Source organism: Protopterus annectens, chromosome 17.part0 (assembly GCF_019279795.1).
Source record: "Protopterus annectens isolate FY-2018-M chromosome 17.part0, PAN1.0, whole genome shotgun sequence".
NCBI classification, from domain to species: Eukaryota; Metazoa; Chordata; order Ceratodontiformes; family Protopteridae; genus Protopterus; species Protopterus annectens.
The window spans coordinates 824,882,091-824,901,339 of record NC_056751.1 but is presented as its reverse complement, the minus strand read 5'-3'; the positions used below and the strand labels follow the sequence as shown (position 1 = coordinate 824,901,339).

Here is a 19,249-nt window from a genome sequence, read left to right as displayed (position 1 = left end):
TATATTTTTAGGGTATTTGTCTTTTTAAAATTTGTAATTCACACTCCTCAAAACCGAGGTGGAATCCTTCAAAGCCCCCGAGCCTGTGGAAAATACGGCCCAGACCGCAAAATCCTTTATAAACGCATTCTATGAACACCTTCAGGAATGCATGGCTCATGCAATCCCAAATAAAACCAAGACCCAATCCTTCAAAGGCAGACGTCCTGTCTGGTGGACCCCAGCCATAAACAAACTATACAATAGAAGGAGGAAGCTACTACATGATAGAGCAAAATCCCAAAAAGGGAAGGCATCTCTGATCAGTATTAGCAAAAAACTACGAGCACTCAAAATAGTCTAAGGCCAGCTTTGAGAGAAAAATTGCAAAGGACACTAAGGATAATCACAATGCTTTCTTTAGTTATATTAGGAACCTGGGTGGGAATTCCCAGATATGCTCAGAATTAGTCCAAAATGACAAAAAATACATCGAACCCACAGACATTGCCAACATCCTAGCTGACAGGTTCAGCGCAAACTTCTCCCCCCCCCCCCACCAAAAAGGCAAATATCTATCCCAGCAGAGTGCGGCCCCCCTGACATCTCAGATGCTCAGGTAAGAGCCGCCCTCTCCAAAGCAAAAAACACAGCATCAATGGGACCAGACGATGTCCCGGGCTGCGTCCTACATGAACTCCAAGAAGAGCTAAACCCAAACATAAAACTACTGTTCAATCTCAGCCTTACTACAGGATATGTACCCAAAGAGTGGCGTACAGCAACAGTGGTCCCTCTCCACAAAGGTGGTGCCTCAACGGATCCTGGAAACTATCGCCCCATAAGCCTGACTAGCTTTGTCTGCAAAGCTATGGAAAGGATCATCATGGACCTCATAAATAAAGATATTGGGGACCTACAGACACTGGATCCTACCCAGTTCGGCTTTGTTAAAGGCAGATCCTGCCTCTTAAACCTGGTCGATTTCTTTGAAACAGTCACCAAGGCCACTGACGAGGGGAAGGTGGTCCACACAGCCTACCTGGACCTCACAAAAGCCTTCGATACAATACCCCACTCGGGCATTATAGATAAGCTCACCAGCTTAAATATAAACCCCTATGTCACTAAATGGGTTGCAAACTGGCTCAAGGACAGAACCCACATGGTTAGAATTGCTGGAGCCATGTCAGACTCCAAACCAGTTACAAGTGGCATCCCACAAGGCTCAGTCCTGGGATCTCTCTTGTTCGGTATATATTTCTCTGAGGTACAGGCCAACACGGAAGGACTGTGGCTGACCAAGTTCGCAGATGACTGCAATCTGGGCGCCATAATCGACTCTCCAGCCGACACAAGCATCCTCCAAAAGGGCCTCATAGAAACAGACAACTGGTGCCAGAGCCATGGCCTCAAGTTAAATGCCAAAAAGTGTATAGTCATCCCCTTTGGCAAAAACAAAGTGCCCACAAATTGCCACATAGGTAGTAATCCATTAAGTACAGAAGAAGTAATTAGGGACCTTGGGACCCAAGTTGATAGCAATCTCTCATTTGACAACCACGTGGCCAAAGTGGTTAGAAAAACATTTTATATAGCCCACCTAATCATGAAGGGATTCACATCTAGATCAGGGGAGGTCATCGTGCCTCTTTACTCATCCCTCATCAGGCCCATAATTGAGTACAATGCCCCTTTTGGGATGTACCTTACCAGACACCTGCAGCAACTGGAAAGACCCCACAAGTACCTCACCAACAGGATCAAAGGGCTCAAACCGATGCCATATGCTGCCCGGTTAAAGAAACTCCAGCTCTACTCAGTGGCATACCACCTGCTCAGAGGCGATCTGTGCCTGACGTATAAAGCCATGTCCAACCTGGAATTAATGGACATGCTGCACCTCAGAAAATCCAAATCCCATCGAGCTACACGCTCGAGAGACTTGAACCTCAGCACTGAAATAAATAGGACATGCTGGAGGGACAGATTCATAACCCAGAGGCTCCCTTCACTCTGGAATAAAATCCCAGTCCAGGTTAGGCAGAGTCCCTCATTGACTCTCTTCAAGAGGAATCTTGATGAGTGGATGGGAGATCATAGGTTTACCCCGGGTATCACTTCTGTGTCACTGTTAGACAGAGGCACAGTATACCAATCTCGAAAAAGGGCATAGCAAAATTAATTTAAAATGGGTGGCGAAAGCCAAACACATTCTGGCTAGGCTTATAAATGCCCTAGGGCAGATAGCCTAGTGTGAACCTATGAACCGGCCCCCAACTGGAAGTGCAGAAACTTGCTGGATTATATCTATATTGATAGGAAGGCAACCATCCTTGAGGTTTACTGAGCACACTATCGTCTTTCTTCAGGAGAGCCAAGATGGACTGCACCGTGACCATCCTGAACTTGGTCTTTTTGACAAAATGATTTAGTTTGCTTAGATCCAAAACTGGTCTGAGGTCCTTGATCTTTTTTGGCACTAAAAAGAACCAAGAATAGACCTCAGATCCTTGCTGGTCCTGCAGGACCTCCTGAATAACTAGATCTGCTGATAACAAAGATCTCTACAGCTGCATATAGTGTCTCTGATGGTGTGGAAAGTACAGTTGTGTACACTTACCATATATGTAGAAGTTCGAGTGTATTCACTGTTGCAGTCATTACATTTGGGTAATCTGCTGGCAGGTTGCCCTCAGTCGGCCTGATTAACAAAGTCTTGGGTCCTGCGTCGGTTGCTGTCCCTTCTTCCATGACGTCAGGTCGTCAGGGGTATAAAACCTGCAGCAGACACCATTACATCAGTTTTTCTTGCCCCAGATGTCAGGTGCCCCCCAAATGGGGAGCAAAATAAAATTAAAAACACAAAAATATACCTCCAACCAAAAGCAAATACACCAAAAAGGCTTTTAAGCATAGTAACAGAAAGTAGAGGTATAGTAAGAGAAAAACAGGGGGCTGGAGGGAGGGTAACCAGGACTGCAACAGTGAATACACTCAAACATCTACATTTATGGTAAGTGTACACAACTATACTATGTTCTTCATGTTTCACTGTTGCAGTCATTACATTTGGGTAGATTCCCAAAGCTATGGTTGGGAGGATGGATTTATACAGCATTAGGACCAGCTATAAGGCCCTGCAAAACAGCAGTGGCAAAGCCAGCTCTAGATTTAGAGAAAATTGGTAAGTGATTATGCTTGGTAAAAGTATGAACTGAACTCCAGGTAGCAGCTTCTAGAATATCCCTGGTAGGAACACCTCTGAGAAAGGCTGCAGAAGTAGATGCAGCCCTGGTGGAATGAGACCTGATCCCCTGGGGGATAGGTTTTCCATGGTGCTTATAGCAGAAATGAATGCAATGGATTATCCATTTAGAAATGGTTTGTTTTGAAATAGCCTCCCCTCTGCTCCTGCAGCAAATGCTACCAGCAGTTGTTCAGATTTTCTTCGAGATTTAATCCTATCCAAGTAGAATCTAAGTTGTCTGTGCACATCCAATGAATGCAGAATCCGCTCCCCCTTGTTCTGTGGGTTGGGAAAGAAAGTTGGTAAATGAATGGACTGATTAAGAGCCACACTGGATACCACCTTGGGCATGAAGGATGGATTGGTCCTGAGTGACACCCTGTCCACATGAAAGATGATGAAAGGCTCCACTGCCATAAGGGCCTGTAATTCAGATATCCTTCTAGCTGAGGTGATTGCTAAAAGGAAGGCTGTTTTCCAAGAAAGAAATTTTAAGTCTGCAGTAGCAGCTGGCTCGAAAGGAGGTAGAGTGAGCTTCTCCAATACAAAGTTAAGGTCCCAGGCAGGGGTTGGAGCTCTCCTGGGTGGTCTCAAGTTTTTGGCCCCTCTGAGGTACTGCTTGAGCAGAGGATGAGAGAAGAGGGGAGGTTCTCTGTTGTAATGAGCTGAAATGGCTGAGGCGTGGATTTTAATGGAGGAAAAAGACAGGCCCTTGTGAAGCATCTCAGTTAAGTATTGCAAAATCTGAGGTAAATTGGGTGCTGCTGTGCTCATCCCTGGAGATTGATTCCAGGCACAGAATATTTTCCATTTGTCAGCATGAGATTTTCTAGTACTAGGTCTTCTCGCCTCCAAGATGACATCCATCACAGGTTTGCTGAGGGATGCTAAAGGTGAATTTAAGTGATTAGCCAAGCTGCAAGTTTCAATGTTAGGAGCTGAGGGTGCAGAATTTGGTTCTCCTGCTGAGACAGTAAGGAAGGTGTCTGAGGCAGGTGCCATGGGAGAAATTTGTGACACACTGCACAGGAGTGGGTACCACTGTTGGCGTGGCCAGTCTGGAGCAATCAAAATAATTTTTGGTTTGTCCTGTTTGACTTTTAGCAGAATTTTGGAGAGCAGAGGCAGAGGGGGAAAGGCAAAGATGGATAGGTTTTTCCAGCTGAAGGACAGAGCATCCACTTTCCAGGCTTTTTTGTGAGGAGTTCTTGTGCAAAATTTGTCCAACTGGTAGTTTGGGGGGAAGCAAATAGATCTATGTCTGGGCTCCCCATTTGCTTGTCAACATGTTGAAAATCCGTGGTTCCAGTTTCCATTCGTGTGGGTCCATGGGATTTCTTCTTAGTTCATCTGCCAGAATATTCAGTTTTCCTGGCAGGAATTGAGCTTGTAGTTGCACTTGGTAGCTCAAGGCTGTGTTCCACAATGCCATGGCTAGTCTGCAGAGGGGGTAGGAATGTGTACCCCCCTGCTTGTTTATGTACCACATAACCATGGTTTTGTCAATCTTTACCATTAGTTGTCCTGGAAGAATGTAGTCCTTGAAGGCTGTCAGAGCATTCTGTACAGCTAACATTTCTTTTTGATTGATATGTAGGTGCATTTGATTTGGGCTCCATTTGCCCTGAATGCACTTCCCTGCCAGATGAGCCCCCCATGCACAGTCTGATGCGTCTGTAGTTAGGGTTTGGGCAGCAGGGGGTAGTGTGAATGGCAGTCCCTTGTTTTGGTGGCAGGCCTCTGCCCACCATAGGAACTCTAGGCGTAGGCAACGTATGATAGGAATCATTGTTTCCAGGCTGTGATAATGTTGACTCCATAAACTTTTTAAGTACCACTGAAGTTTCCTCATATGCAGTCTTGCATATAGAATTAGAAGAATGCAGGAGGCCATAAACCCCAAGGCTTGCAGTATTTGTCTTGCAGATAGCAGAGGTTTTGTGGCCACCTGTTTGAAGTAAGTTACCAAATGAATTTGCCTTTCTGGCGTGAGGAAAGCCATCTGGGCAGTTGTATTCAAGCTTGCACTCAGGAATGTAATCTGTTGAGAAGGTACCAGTTGTGATTTATTTTCGTTTATGGTGTACCCTAGACAAGTTAGAACCCTTTTTACAAACGCCAGATGTTTTATAAATATGGTCTGGTTTTCTGCCTGAATTAGACAATCGTCCAGGTATGGATATATTTGAATATTTCTTTACCTGAAAATGCAATTACTGGAGCCAGGCACTTTGTGAATACCCTGGGCGCAGCAGACAAGCCAAAGGGCAGTGCAGAGAACCGATAATGCAAGTAGCCTTCTTTGAAGCATAGGTATCTTCTGCAAGATTCCCTGATTGGGATACGCAGGTAAGCTTCTTTTAAATCTAGAGTTGCCAACCAGGCATCCTTGCCTAGCATAGGAAGTAACTGGTGAAGAGGCAGCATCTTGAATTTTGGAATGTCCAGAAAGGTGTTTAGAGTAGACAGGTCCAGAATTGGATGCCATGATTTGTCTTTTCTGAGCACCAGAAAAAGTCTGGAATAGAAACCTTGTCCCTTTTCCGCTTCTGGTACCTGTTGAATAGCCCCCAAGTTTAAGAGGGAAAGTACTTTTGACTGAGCCTGTGCCCACTGATTTGGGGGCAGGTCTGGCCACCCGTTTGGAGTCGGCAATGTGTGGAAATTAAATCTTTATCCCTGGGACACTATATTTAAAACCCATTTGTCCTGGGTTATGAGTTGCCAGTTTTTTGCATGAAGAGCAATCTTTCCCCCCAAAGGAGCGGCTGAAAGGTAAGTGGCTTGGTAATTTTAAAGGAAAGTTATTGAGACTGTTTACCATAGGGGGGTGTCTTGTTATTTCCAGATTTGGAAGTGGAAGCACCCCATTGCTTAGTTCTGAGAGTCCCTTGGGACTGAAACCTGGCGCTTTTGGTGTGTCTGGGTTTGGCTTGAGTGGATCTGGAAGGAACTGGAAGGACCAGTTCTTAGTAGGCCAGTGCCTACTAAATCTTGCAGGTTGCACTTGTAAGAAATCTTTCACAGTTTGCATAGATTTAGCTTTATCTTCCATCTTTTTTTTAGAACTTCTTCAGCCTTAATGACAAACAGGCGGTCCTGATTTAAAGGAACATCCAACATTTTTGCTTTAACATGATCAGGCAGAGATTGCTCCTTAAGCCAAGCATGCCTTCTAAGCACAGACCCAGTAACATCAGCCTTGCAATAGGCTCTAAAGAATTAAAACTGCATTATAAAATATGTTTTCCAACTTGTTCAGCTGAATGCAATAAATCCTGTAAATCTTTATTTTCCACACAGTCAGAAATCAGCATAATTTTCTGTTTAAGCAGTCCCATGATATGCTGTTGATATTTTAGCATATGAAATTGACAGTTTAAAGCCCTGATTGCCAAGGCTGCAGAAGTGTAAACTTTTTTACCCCATCTATCCAGCGCCCTGGAGTCTCTATCAGAAGGGGTAGGATTTTTAGCAGTAGAAGCCTTAATGCTCTTGGGCCCCTGAGAAATGGTTTCTGGGTCCGCAACAGGATTTTTGAAAAGGAACTTATGGGACTCAGGAACCCTGTAGTATCTGTCAGGTTTACTAAGAGCTGGAGGCAGGGAATCAGAGGCCATACTGGATTCCGAAAACACATCAACAACAATGTCTAGTACAGGAGGTATAGCCAAAGGCCTATGCTGAGGAAGAAGAAGGAAATCCCTAAGCCTCTTTTTGGATTCAGAAAATTCCTGACTTTCCCAGTGGAAATGCTCCCTTAAGGTATGTAAGGTTTCCCCAAAAGAGAAGTCCTCAGGGGGGGAAGCAGAGGGAATGGAATCTTCTACATCAGAATCTTCATACGTAGGTATGGACAAATCCAGGTCACTAGAAGAGTCAGAAGAAACAGAGCCCTGATCAGAAGATTCATAGTCAAGCTCAGCCCTAGGCCTCTTAGAAGGGGGGGGGGGGTTGACTACCCCTGATTAGAGTAATTAGATCTTCAGCCATTTTGATCATTTGTTTTTTAGGCATGGGGCCTGACCATGTGGCCTGGACATCGTTTTTTTAGACATAGATTGAGTTTTAGGCCTTAGTATTGAAGGTGGAGTCGGTTTAATATGCAAGTCTGTAGGCCTGAATACACTCTCAGAAGCCGGTGCCTGCACAGCGGCTCTGGACCCATCCAAGATAGAGACATCCGCGGGTTCCATAGGTGAAGCATCTCGCGGCATACCAGACTCTGAATGGGTCTCAGTAGAGGCCTGCGAATCAGAAGTAGGGAAAGCACCTCACTGAGTACCGGCGAACTGGCGAATGCCTTAGGAGAAGCGATGTTGGCAGTTTTGGACCTCAACGGCCTGTCTCTTTTTCTTTGTGTGTTTTCGGAATTCTGGTAGTCGGATGGCTAACAGACGTAATTTCTGGATAATAAAACCGAGAACCGAAACATTTAGAGGCAAAAATGTACAGATGATGGATAGTGCGCTGATTAAATAAAGCACAAAACCAACAGCAAGGTATGTCGTGGTCAGGGCCTAGGCAAGGAATACAGTACAAATGAAAATCTTTATGAGGTATTTGCTTCCCACAAGTAATGCAATTATTAACTTTTACTGACATCGGTAAGGAGCAAGAAAAAGTTTCCCCAATGGGGTACTTAGCTTTAAGTTGAAGACTTCGGTTCTGAAACTCGAAAACGAAAATTTCAGGAGTCGGCCGACCGGCACTTGCGAACTGCTTCTGCTTTGGGCACTGCATGGCAAGAAAGACTGATGTAATGGCGTCGGCTGCATATTTTATACCAGACCTGACGTCATGGAAGAAGGGACAGCAACCGACGCAGGACCCAAGACTTTGTTAATCAGGCCGACTGAGAGCAACCTACCAGCAGATTAGCCAAATGTAATGACTGCAACAGTGAAACACGAAGATCATCATCTGGGAGACATCTTTAACAGTTTGGAACTTCTGAAAAAGGAAAGTATTTACCCTTGGGTACCACTCAACACCCACCCATCTGAGGTGATGACCTCCCAAGCTTTTGGGTGAATAGCCAAACGACCACTAATTGCCTTCAGAGAAGAGTAGTCAGGCAACCCTTCAGGGTCATTGAAAGGGCCTGCTGGAGAAAGCCTTGTGGAAACCCTGATTCTGTGGACGTCACCTGCCCTGTGGGCAACATCCATTATGATCCTCCCCGACCTCAACAGGAACCCTCTGAAGGAAAATCCTGGAAAAACTGCTGTGACTTTCAATACACAATCCCCCCTTCTAATTCCTTGAAAAGGTCCACTGACTGGTGTTAAAGCACACTCCAACAATAGACAGTGTCTTCCTGTCCTGTTTACTCCTCGTCAGATTATCCTCAACTTTTGGCCCCAAATGAGGAAGACCCATCCAAACAGGCACTGACAAATGATGCCTTGAAGCAATCTACAAAATTACATAAACATATTTAACTGTACTGCCATATGGCAATACTGGAGCCAGCTGCTCAAGATGCTCCGTCAGCCATGTTTGAGAGGAGTCTCATGGAAACATTAATGATGGAAAGCACTGTGGACAACTGAGTCTCCGGCACTCTTTACATCTCCAGAGACTGTTGCATCTTGAAATTTGACACTTCAAACATTAAGTCCCTTTGGAGTCTTGTCAAGTAAGCTAGGTAATTAAGAGCTCTTACTGCAAAAGTGGCTTGAGGTATAGGAGAACTTCCCTAAATGATCCAAAGCCCAAGATTCCCTGTTGGGTGGGGTGTGAACTAAAGAGCTCCCCTCAGAAAATTCTTCCTTGGTGGCTGCCACCATCACAATAGCACAGATGGCTAGAACCTTACTCCAATGCGTCCTGCCTCTGGAGGGGAGCAAGAACATTATCTGGCTTCTTGCAGACAGGCTCCACCTTGTCGGATTCCTTCCACTCCCTTCAGGACACAAGGTCTATAAGACTGTCTAGAGGTGGAACCGCCCAAAGAGTTGAAAGGCCTATACCGAAGGCCTCCAAAAATATTGACTCCTCTGGAAAGGGCACTTTGGGGGTCTAGTCTTGGTTCCAATAAGTTGCCCAAAGCGGAGTCATCCCATGGGGACTTGATGGGTATCTCTCCTTCCTTAAGGTCAGTATCCTTGGTGAGAGACTCCTCTGGGGAGGTTAGATGTTTCCTCTTACACTTTCTCTTCCCCAAAACCTCCCATCCCAACAAAGCTAGAGAGTAAGGGGAAGAGTCATGGAGCCTGCCAGTGGGGAAAGACAGAGGCTTACCAATGCAGGCTGTCCATGAGCAGACTGCTAACTGGTCACAGGCACTGATGAAAAAGGGGAAGGGATACAGCTGGAGAAATTAAACTCTTGCCCTGTCAGGAGAACATCCTTTCTACAGTGCAAAAAAACAAGGCAGAAGTTGGCCTCTCAGGGTCGAAGGCCCTAGTACCAAACAACCTTGATCAAGAGACAGCCACTCCTAGCCCAGACTCTGAGATCACAGTCGAGCTGTTCAAATTCCCAGCCCTAAGTGAAAAAGATGATCCTGAAGCAGGAATCACTGATCCCAACCCATAAACTCCAGCTTCAACACCCTGGCACAGAGGTCCCGATGGCCCCAAAACGATGCGAGTCGAAGCGACCAAGGAAAGTCAGAGATAAAGACGGCCAAGCTGCTGGATCCAACAAGGAGGGTGGAAAATCAGCTGGCCCTGAAGACCTCTGATCCTTAGAGGCCGAGGGAGGAAGTCAAAGGGATACAGCTGAGAGTCCTGGTACTGGACCCTGACCCAAAGGGATAACACACCTAACTGCATGTGTGTCTGGAAAAAGGACCTCATCGGCTGCTCCAATATGGAAGTCTTAATACTCCCCACCGACCTCAATGACCGGACCGATGATACCACCAATGGGGCCTTAGAAGGTCTTTGAGATGAAGATGACCCCATACGATGGATCTGAGATGGAGAGGTTCAGAAAAGAGGCAAAGATGGGGAAGACTTCAACAATCTTTCCGGTGGGGTGGAAGGTGAAAAGGGGGAGGCTAACTTACACGACAGGACCCCTTTAATCAGGACCGGGCTTGGAAGGCTCAAAGTCAGAGCTTGGGTTTTGGAACCAATGGGAATTGGCTCTGAGAGGCCAGGGCCGATATTGGGGCCTGTGCAGCCAGGATACCCAAAACTCTTGGGACCTTTAAGTACAATGACCCCAAGAGGAAGGACCAGGAACAGAACATGAAGAGGACCTCGTCTGATCCCCTTTAGAAGGTCTGGAGTCCCACTGTTGGGGCTCCTCATCCTGGCCTTCGGAACAGTGGTAGAAGCAACTGAAGAAATAGAAGAGGGAGAACTAGAGGGTAGAAGTCCTTTGAGGATCAACTTGGCCCTATGTTCATTAATGTCTCTAATTCCGAAACCCTCACACAGATGGAGCATCCAGAATCCAGATGTGAAGCTTCTAAACAATAAAACACACTTCAAATGCGCATCCTGTGATGGCAACTTATGCCCAGAGGACATGCACTTTTTAAAGCCCTTATCCATACCAAAATGAGACCCCCCCCCCCCCACAAAAAAAAAAAAAAAAAAAAAAATCACAAGACAAAGCTAAAGCAGACAATAAAACCACTAACTAGCCTAGGGGAAAAAGCAACTACGCAAGCCAAAAAGGCAGCAAGTCCAAATGGATGAACGAGAAGGGCAACAAACCTATTTACCTAAAAACAGACAACAGTATCAAAAAAACAGAAAAAGGGTAAGTGACAGCAGCAATCAAACCAAAGAAAGCACTAGGCTAGGTCCTAATATAGGAAAATGCTGAGAGAAGCCAGGCTCGAGATGCTAACTGGAATAGCGACAAACCAGAATTGGGGATTAGAGTGAGGATAGAGGAGCTGTGGGGGTAAGGGAAATAGAGCCAAGCATGCTAAAGACTTTGGAATTGGCTGGTGTCAAATCCAGACACACAGATTGAAGCCAAGCAGAGCAGACAACAATGGATTTTGCGTTTTTTCTGTGATATTAATAATTTGGGTTATAAAGTGCATTCTGTATGCATCAATCTGTGTGATGGGATTTTACTAGTGTCAATTCTCGTGAAAACATTGTGTGTAAAATCTGTTTTAACTTTTTATTACATACTTTTATAGAGTTTATGTATTATGGGCTGTACTTGGTGGTTTTATCAAATGGTAGTATATGCTTAACCTCAAAACTACCTTTACTTTGGTCAATGGGTTACTGATTCTTTCAGGCTCTACCATTTTTAAGGCTTCCTTTACAGCTGGACATATGGAGCTGTTACCGTTCTCCTAAGTTCTTCTTTCCCTCATCCACAAGAAGGAAGGTGACGGAGTCTTTGGGAATCAACCCGGCTCTGGCTTTCCACAGCTACAGATGGGTGACTCCACTGTGACTGAATATGACTCCTATTGTTTTCTCCAGTCCCTCTGGTGTAGCCCCTACAGTCACTAAGGACTAGAGAGAGAGAGATATTCTGAGGCTGAAGGGTCACTCTCCATGGGCAAGGAGGGACCACTCTTGATGGTCTCAGGGGAAAGGGCAAGTGAAGGTCTACCTCACAGCCAGGAAGACGGACTAAGCCCTAGGATAATATGCTTGCTACAGGTCAGTCCTTTTCCAGAGAGCTTCCCAAGAAAAGAAAAGAAAAAAAAACTGACTTTACCGGTTTCTGTTTCAGTGACGACTTGCTGGGATTTGCTAGGAACTTAATTTCTGCTTTTACTTTATGTACTACGACTTTTACAGTTTCCTTTCGTTCTGCTTTTGATTTTAACCCAGAACAACAGGGATTGGAGCAAGAAAATTCTGTTCCAGGTTTTTCCTCACAATTTAAAGATTCTGATTCTGAGGAAAGTGATAAAGTTTCAGAAAAAGAAAGGTGTTGGGAACTGCATCAACCTTGAGACTTTTTTTTTATTATTTAGTGGAAGAAAAAGTACAATTGTGTACACTTACATAAATGTAGATGTTAAAGTGTATTCACTGTTGCAACCATCACCTGTTATCCCTGTTGTCGTAGCCCTCGGCCGGCCCGAATACCAGAGTCAATGTTTTTCTGCATCAGCTGCTGTCGCATGCTGCCTGAAGTCGGTTCGTTAGTGCTATAAAGGAGAGCAGCCAACACCATTTCATCAGTTTTTCTTGCCCTAACCCGTCAGAGGCCTAAGTAAATAAGATAAAAGTGATCTTGGTAGTTAAAAGCCACCTGTTGAAATTTACGTCTCCCTAAAAAAGAAGATATAAGGGGGAAGAAGTGTGGGAAACCAGGACTGCAACAGTGAATACACTAACAACTACATTTATGGTAAGTGTACACAACTGTACTATGTTCTTTGTGTTTCACTGTTGCAGTCATCACCTGTGGGAGGACTCCCAAAGCTGAGGAGAGAGGTGGTAGGCTTAGTACGAGATCTAGGAATGGGTCAGCATGCCCTGCAGAAAGAACAGTTGTGTACACTTACCATAAATGTAGATGCTCGAGTGTATTCACTGTTACAGTCATCACCTGTGGTTTATCCCTGCTGCGGTAGCCCTTTGTCAGCCTGAATACCAGAGCCAATGTTTTTGTGTGGTGGCTGCTGTTGCCTGTAGTCTGACATCAGGTCATCAGTGCTATAAAGCAAGGCAGCCAACATCATTACATCAGTTTTTCTTGCCCTAACCTGTCAGAAGCACAAGGGAAAAGACAGAAGTGGCCCTGGTGGCTAAAAGCCACCTTGGGAAGTGTCCCCCCCCCAGGGGAAGATGTTAAATGGGTGGTGGAGGGAGGGGAAACCAAGACTGCAACAATGAATACACTCGAACATCTACATTTATGGAAAGTCTACACCACTGTACTATGTTCTTCATTTTTCACTGTTGCAGTCATCACCTGTGGGGGGATTCCCAAAGCTGAGGAAAAGGGTAGAAGTATAGGTTGTCTCCTAGGTATGGGCCAGGAGGCCCTGCAGAATTGCAGAGGCAAACCCTGCTCTAGACTTAGAAAGTGATAATGCTTTGTAAAGGTAAGGACAGAGGTCCAGGTGGCCGCTTCCAAGATGTCCCTGGTAGGTATTCCTCTGAGGAAGGCAGTGGAAGTTGCCCTAGTGGAGTGGGTATGGATAGACTTAGGAATGGGTTTCCCATGTAGTCTGTAGCAAAAACTGACACTGTGTGAAATCCATTTTGAAATGGTTTGGAGATGGGCTTCCCCTCTTCCCTGGGGCAAAGTTTACAAGAAGCTGGTCTGTTTTTCTGAATGACTTAGTACGGTCCAGATAGTATCTGAGCTGTCTTTGCACATCTAGTGAGTGTAGAATTCTTTCCCCCTTGTTTTGAGGGTTGGGAAAGAAGGTGGGTAGGTGTATGGTCTGGTTAAGGGTCACATCAGATACCACCTTGGGCATAAAGGAGGTGTTAGTCCTCCGGGAGACTCTGTCTGCATGGAAAATTATGAAGGGCTCAACAGCCATGAGAGCTTGAAGTTCCGAGACCCTTCTGGCTGAGGTGATAGCTAGTAGGAAGGCAGTCTTCCAAGAGAGGTATTTCAATTCTGTAGAAGCGGCAGGTTCGAAAGGAGGTAATGTTAGTTTCTCTAACACATAATTCAGGTCCCAGGGTGGGGTCGCCCCTCTGAGGAATTGCTTAATCAAAGGATGAGAGAAGAGGGGTGGGTCTGAATTTCAATAGGCAGAGATGGCCGAGGCATGGATTTTAATAGAGGAGAAGGAGAGGCCACTATTGAACAACTCTGCTAGATAATCCAGGATGAGAGGGATGGAATGTTGGGAGGTACTGCCCCCTTTTGATTGTTTACAGGAGCAGAACCTTTTCTATTTTTCTGCATATTATTTTCTTGTGCTGGGCCTTCTGGCCTCTGTGATGATGTCCAGGACCTGCCTGCTTAACAGGGACTCCTTGTTAGTTTAGTGTACAAGCTATGCTGAAAGTTTGCGAGACTGTAGGTCGGGGTGCAGTACCTTCCCCCTCTCCTGGGTCAAGAGGTCTGACAGGGGAAATGGCTTTGGGGGCTGTAAGGTCAGACTGCGTAATAAGGGGTACCAATGCTGTCTGGGCCAATCTGAAGCAAAGAGGATGGCCTTTGGTCTCTCCTCTCTTATTTTGATCAGAACTTTGGGGATAAGGGGCAGAGGAGGGTATACGTTATAAAAGAGGGAGCTCCAGGGGAAGGTCAAAGCATCCACCTTCCATGTTAGGAGGTGATATTCCCTGGTACAGAACTTGTGCAGCTGGTGGTTGAAGTGCAAGGCAAAGAGGTCCACTTCTGGGGTCCCCCACTCCTGGGTGATTTGCAGAAAAATTTCTCTGTGGAGCTGCCATTCGTGGGGGTCCAGTAAGTTTCTGCTTAGGTGGTCCGCCAGTGTGTTGTTGATTCCTGGTAAGTATTGGGTAATTAGGTGTAACCCCATGTCAGTGGCTGTAAGCCAGAGACTCATGGCTAACCTGCACAGGGGTTAAGATTGGGTGCCTCCCTGCTTGTTGATGTACCACATTACTGTGGTATTGTCTGTTTTTAAAAGTAGGACCCCTTGCCTGAGATGGGGTTGGAAGGAAGTCAGAGCCTTTGGCACTGCCATCATTTCTTTCTGGTTGATGTGCAAGTGAAGTTGCTGGGTATTCCAACGGCTGTGGGTACACCTGCCTGCTAGGCGAGTGCCCCAGACAACGTCTGAGGCATCGGTGGTGATGGTCTGGCCGAAAGGGTGGAGGATGAAAGAAAGACCCTTGTTCATGGCACAGGCCTCTGCCCACCAGAGAAATTTGGCCCTTATACAAGGGATCAGGGGGGGAAGAGGTCTCTAGGGACTGGAGAGTGCTGACACCAAAGGTTTTTAAGTACCACTGAAGTTTTCTCATGTGAAGCCTGGCGAGAGGGATGAGAAGGATGCAAGATGCCATGTATCCCAGGGCTTGCAGGAACTTCCTCACATTGAGGAGACTTCTGGAAGCCAGCTGGGTGAAGTAAAGAGGCAGGAAGCTCTGCTTTTCTGGGGACAGGAAGGCCATTTGGTTTGCTGTGTCTAGCACAGCTCTAAGGAAAACAATTTTTCTGGTGGGATTTTGCTTTGATTTTTTCTCGTTGATGGTAAACCCTAGGGAAGTAAGGAGTGACTTGACAAACAGAAGGTCCTGGAGCAACTTCTCTTTGCAGTCTACCTGAATGAGGCAGTCGTCCAGGTAGGGGTAAATCTCTATATTTCTCTGTCTACAGAATGCTGTAGCCGGGGGTAAGCATTTGGTGAATACTCTGGGAGCAGTAGATAACCCAAAGGGCAGTTGCAGAGAACTGAAAGTGTTGACAGCCTGCTCTGAAGCGCAGGAATTTTCTGCATGATTCCCTGATGCGGATGTGGAGGTAGGCATCTTTTAGATCTAGTGTCACAAGCCAGGCATGAGCATAGGCAGGAGCTGCTCCAAGGTTAGCATTTTGAATCTGGGGACACCAAGGAGATGTTCAGTTTGGATAGATCCAGAATGGGAGCCAAGTGCCCTCTTTTCTGGGAACAAGGAATAGTCTGGAGTAAAAAAACATTTCCCGTTTGACCTGGAGGGACAGGTTCTACTGCCTCCTGGGAAATTAAGAGTTTGGACCTGTTTCAATGCCTCTGCCCACTGGTTTGGGGGGAGGTCTGGTTACCCTCTTGGAAGAAGGAGCTCGCTGAAGGAATATATGTATCCCTGAGAAATTATTTTTACGACCCATTGGTCCTTGGTTATAGAGACCCAATTGTCCTTGAAGAGTGAGCCTTCCTCCTAGTTTTTGATGAGTGAAAGGAGGGTGGGGGGGGGGGCATTGTGAGTGCTTGCCATAGAAGCTTGGCTTAGAACTCCCTGCCTTACAGATGGAAGTGGTCTATTGTTTGGTTCGGTGTGGCCCTGGGATAGGGGGGGCCTGGATGGCCTGTCCCTGCACGACTTACCTTGGCCCTGTCTGCTAGGTGCAGGGAAGGCCCAGTGCTTAGAGGGAAAGTTCCTGCTGAATCTGGGAGGTTGAACTTGAAAGAAATATTTTACTGTTTGCATAGATTTTGCTTTGTCTTCCATCTTTTTAAACGAAACGCCTATTCTGCTTTTTCCCCAAACAGGAGCTCCTTATCTAAGTTTAGACTTGACATGATCAGGGAAAGGTTGTTCCTTCAGCCATGCATGTCTTCTAATAACAGATCCTATCACAGCTGCCCTGCTAGAGGCTTCTAGGGCGTCATATCCACATTGTAATGATTGTTTGGCGACTTGACAAGCAGAGTGTAGTAATTCTGCCAGGTCTTTTGAGTTGGAACATCAGGAGAGGTAGCAATCTTCTGTTTTAATTGTTCCAAAGTGTGTTGTTGATACTTTAACATATGGAACTGACAACTGAGTGCTCTGATAGCTAAGGTTGCAGAGGTGTATACTTTCTTACCCCATCTGTCCAGAGCTCAGGAGTCTTTGTCAGAAGGAAGAGGATTCTTGGCAGAACAAGTCTTGGCTTCTTTGGGTCCCTTGTCTAATGACCTCAGGGTTTGCAGCAGGATTCCTGTTCAGGTATTTGTGAGAATCCAGTAATCTGTAGTACCTGTCAGGTTTAGTTGGAGCAGGAGGCAGGGCATCAGGGGCTAAGCTGGATTCATGGAAAACATCATCCACCACTTCCAAAATAGGTGGGATGGCCAGGTGTCTGTGCTGGGGCAGGTCCAGAAACTCTCCAAGTTATTTCTTTGACTGTGGGAAGTCTTGAGATTCCCATTGAAAATGTTCCCTGAGGGAGTTAAGGGTTTTCCCAAAGGAGAGGTCCTCTGGAGGGGAGGCAGAACAGAAGGGATGGATTCCTGTGGATCTGAATCCTCAAACAGTTAAGGGATGTTGTTCGTCTTCAAAAAGAGAATAGTCAGATTCCTCAGACTCTTGGTCTGACAATTTCTGGAGAAGGATGCCTTTTCCTTCTTGGAGTGGGGGCTTGGGTACCTCGGATAAGGGAGATGAGATCCTCTGCCATTTTAAGCATTTGAAGCTTGGGGTGGGAGAGCAGTAGCAAGATGGCGACTTGAAGCGGATTTCCTAGGAGTGTCCTGGCCTTTAGGCCTGAGAGAATCCATCAGTCTCTGAGAAGCAGTAGTTGGATGCGAAGATTTCTGTTTTTATCAGTAGTGCAAAAGATCTCCTTGGAAGCCGGTGCCTGCGTAGCAGCTCCGAACCCAACCGAGGCAGAGACAGCCAAAGGCACAGAAGACGAAGTGGATTTCTGCGGCATACCGGACTCCGAAAGGGTCTTGACAGAGGGCTGCGTAGAAAGCGAGTTGGGCATCAGGGGGTTGCGAAAGCTCCTCACTGAATTCTGGAGAACTGATGACTTGCTTAGCAGTAGCATCGTTGGAAGGCTTAGCCTTGTTTGGCCTGTTTCTATCTTTATCTCTGTTTTTTCAAAATGTCGACAGATTGTTGGCTGACGAACGCCATACTGGAATTCAAAGACGGAACACGAAAATAATTGTCTACAAAAAGAGCTCTACGGCGAATGGTTCTCGCATTAAAGAGGGCACAGATCTGGCAATGAGGGATGTTGTGGTCTGGGCCTAAACAAGTGATGCAGAAGAATGAAAGCCTCAGTGTGGGATCTACTTTCCACAAGCAAGACAATTGTTAACTTTTCCGGACATTGCTTAGAGCAAGAAAAAAGGGTCCACAATGGGGTACTTAGCTTTAGAAGTTTTCTGCTGAAATTCAACTTCTGGTAGTGACCGACCGGCACTCATGTGAACTGCTTCTGCTACGGGCTCCACTGCAAGAAAGACTGATGTAATGACGTTGGCTGCCTTGCTCTATAGCACTGATGACCTGACATCACACCACAGGCGACGGCAGTCGGCGCACGAAAACACTGACTCTGGTATTTGGGCCAACTGAGGGTTATCACAGCAGGGATAACCCACAGGTGATGACTGCAACAGTGAAACACGAAGAACATCTGCAGAGGCAAACCCTGCCCTAGCCTTAGAAAAACAAGATAGGAGGTAATGCTTGGTAAAGGTATAGACAGACGTCCAGGTGGCAGCTTCCAGGATGAAGGTATGGACAGAAGTCCAGGTGGCAGCTTCCAGGATGTCCCTGGTGGGAACTCCTCTGAGGAATGCTGTGGAAGTGGAGGCTGTTCTAGTGGAAATGGTTCGAATAGACTTAGGAGGGGTTTTCCCATGCAATCTGTAGCAGAAATGGATACAGTGTGATATCCATTTGGAAATGGTTTGTTTGGAAATGGGCTGCCCCTCTGCCCCTGGGGCAAAGCTGACAAGTAGTTGGTCTGTTTTTCTGAAGGGTTTTGTGCGGTCCAGATAGTATCTGAGCTGTCTGTGCACATCTAGTGAGTGCAAAATTCTTCCCCCCTTGTTCTGAGGGTTAGGAAAGAAGGTGGGTAGATGCATGGCCTGACAGAGTTATATTAGATACCACCTTAGGCAAAAAGGAGGGATTAGTCCTCAGGGAGACCCTGTCTGCACAGAAGATGATGAAGGGCTCAATGACCATCAGTTCCTGAAGCTCTGAAACTCTCCTGGCTGAGGTGATAGCTAGGAGAAAAGAAGTCTTCCAGGAGAGGAATCTTAGTTCTGCTGAAGCAGCAGGTTGAAGGGTGGTAAAGTTAGTTTTTCCAAAACATAATTCAGGTCCCAGGCTGGAGTGGGTGGCCTTCTGGGAGGTCTGATATTAGAAGCCCCTCTGAGGAATTGTTTAATCAAAGGATGGGAGAACTGGGGCTGTTCTGTATCAAAATAACCTGAAATGGCTGAGGGTGGATTTTAACAGAGGAGAAGGAGAGGCCACTATTAAGTAGCTTCGCTATTTAGTCCAGGATAAGAGGGATGGAAGGTTTTGAGGTACTGCCCCCTCTGGATTGGCTCCAGGAGCAAAATCTTTTCCATTTTCCTGCATAGGACTTTCTGGTGTTGGGCCTTCTGGTCTCTGTGATAATGTCTAGGACCAGTTTGCTTAACAGGGGCCCCTGGTTTGCCTCTAGAGTATTAGCCATGCTGACAGTTTGAAAGTCTGCAAATCTGGG

The 19,249-nt window shown here is 46.1% G+C and overlaps 1 protein-coding gene across 1 annotated transcript in view; it reads right to left on the bottom strand.

Annotated features, from left to right (window-relative positions):
- CTR9 (CTR9 homolog, Paf1/RNA polymerase II complex component) overlaps positions 1–19,249 on the bottom strand; it is a 1,518,941-nt gene that overhangs the window by 214,505 nt on the left and 1,285,187 nt on the right. The gene's annotated exons all lie outside the window — the stretch shown is intronic.